General features: G+C 39.9%; 1 pseudogene; it reads left to right on the forward strand.

Moving 5' to 3' along the window:
* The first annotated feature begins 977 nt into the window (after positions 1 to 977).
* On the forward strand, positions 978 to 2030 carry LOC147612314 (putative voltage-gated potassium channel subunit beta; annotated as a pseudogene).
* The last annotated feature ends 409 nt before the right edge of the window (positions 2031 to 2439 follow it).

The following is a 2439-nucleotide window of genomic DNA, read 5'->3' on the forward strand; positions in this document are numbered from 1 at the left end:
TCAACTCCAAATTTGTCGGAGGTGTTGGATTTAGAATCTACCTCGGACACGGATGGGGAGGAGCACTAGGACAGGTGCCTATGTCCTTCAAGCCATTTTTTAAATTTTTTTGTTTCTGAGGGGTTTCCAAAACGGTTGGTTGCCCTTCATATGAAGCCAAAGACGTTTTTAAACCAAGTTTGAGTGCTCTTTTTAAGAGGAGGGAAAGATCATAGTGGCAATGGAATTTTGCTTTTCAAAGGGAATGCATGATGATGTGGTATATGCACGTGAGTGTGATGTGGAGTGCAAGGCGGAGGAGGCATTAGGACCTCAATGGAGTCTTTTTGGGCCCTTTTATTTGGCAGTTTAAGGAGTCAAACCTTTTCTCTTAAGTAGAAACATTTTCTAATTAGAAGCTTCAAAACGGCTACTTTATTTGAATTTGAATTTTGGGAAAAAAATGGAATTTAAAATCTAGCGGATAAAACCATATCATGTAACATATCTATGGAAAGCTCTTGATGCGTAGATCATAGATCTATAATGTCCGCTCAAATCGGAGCTTGTATGTAGAAGTTATGGAGATCCGAAAATTGTAAAATTGCCTCCCCCCCTTTTTGGGGAAAAAAGTGCACCCTTTGACCACTCTTACACCTCTCTTACAAACCCAACATTTTAGTCCACATGGCAACCCCCCATTTGGCTATTCCTTAATTACCTTGATTAGGCTTGGGCAAATTAAAGGGCCCAAGAAGACCCCATTCACTTCCTAATGTTATATGAGCAGGAGGCCATGAAAGAGCGCTCCGACGTCGTCATCTCCACCAACAAGCTCTTCTGGGGCGGCATGGGCCCCAACGACGTCGGCCTCTCCCGCCAACACATCATCGAAGGCAGACGTGCCTCCCTCCCTCCCTCCCTCCAGTGTCTCCAACTCGACTACGTCGACGTGTTGTTGTGTCATAGGCCATAGAGGAGAGGAGACTGTGCGGGCCATGAACTACGTAATCACTGATCAGCCAAGGGGGGTGGGCTTTCTACTGGGGCCCAAGAGATCACGGAAGCTATCGAAATCTCTAACAGCGGCCGAGCAAACCCTTCTTACCAGACAAAGGGCTCTTTGTTTTGTCTTCTGTCCCCCCTTTAAGCTCTTTGTTTTCTATTTTTCTTTTTCAAAATTTTTAACTTTTTCTCCCCTTAAGCTCTAGCTTTGTCTTTTGTTTTTTCTTTTTCAAAATTTTAATTTCTTTATGCTCAAGTAGTTGGAGTACTTCTAAAGTTAAGGCTTTTATGTTGACCTCTTTGTGCTTTTCAGGTCGAGGTAGAATATGCCCCACTCTTCAAGAAGTTTTTGGGCTTGGCTTGACCACATGGAGCCCCTTGTTTTCTGGGGTGTTAACCGCGAAAAGTATTCCTCCAAAGATAATGTCCCCAAAGACACTCGTCTTTCGATGGAGAGATACAAGGTACTAGGCTCTAATAAATACAATAGCAATGCCAATGTAGTTTACAATACTGTATAAGCTATAAATTACTAACTAATCTCAAAGATAACTATTATCTCAAACTCTCATTTTCTTGAGTGTAGGGCTTGGCTACCGCTAAGTTGACCGAAGAAAGTTTAAGTAAGGCAGATGCTTTGAAGCCCATTGCCCAAGGCTTAAATGTGACTCTTGCACAGCTGGCCTTAGCGTGGTGTATATCTAATCCTAATGCTAGCTCAGTTATCATGGGGGCAACTAAAGAGCACCAAGTAAATTTTTCTTTATTTTTTGCCTTTATATCAACTCTTGCTTAAATATCTATTATTAAGGAAGACCTTAATTGACTCTTTATATCAACTCTTGCTTAAATATCTATTATTAAGGAAGACCTTAATTGACTGGTTTTTTCAATTGAGTTTACAAATAATTTGGCTTCTTACCATGTAGCTGTTTGAGAATTCGAAGGCCCTGGAGGTACTACCCCTATTGACACCTGCAATCGTTGAGAAGATTGAATCTTCTCTCAAAATTAAGCCCGAGAAAGAAAGCCACCATTTTATGTAGAGTTTCACCTTATGTTTACTTAGACATAAACATTAAGAACAACCCAACTAGTTAGTTGTATTTCACTGCTTATTTCCTTGTGTCCATTACAATATTTGAAGAATACAATTACAATGTTTGAAGGATGTAATTTCTTCATTTGCATTGATGAGTGGGTGTTATAGTACACAAATGTTGGTATATATCTCAGTTACAATATTTGAAGGATGCAAATTACAAATATTGGTACGTAAAAAGGATTTGGAGTTTTTAATACTTCCCAATAAAACACATTCTACAACATGAGCATATCTTAATAATTTAAGTTCCCAACCAATTACCTCATGTTCTTGTTCAAAAGGAGAACCTTAGATAGAGTTGAGGTCATTTTCCCAAACTAAAGCCTCTTACACACAATCTCGGGGAGTTC

Source organism: Cibotium barometz, chromosome 45 (genome assembly GCF_041138505.1).
Source record: "Cibotium barometz isolate CiBa-2024 chromosome 45, ASM4113850v1, whole genome shotgun sequence".
Taxonomy (NCBI): Eukaryota; Viridiplantae; Streptophyta; class Polypodiopsida; order Cyatheales; family Cibotiaceae; genus Cibotium; species Cibotium barometz.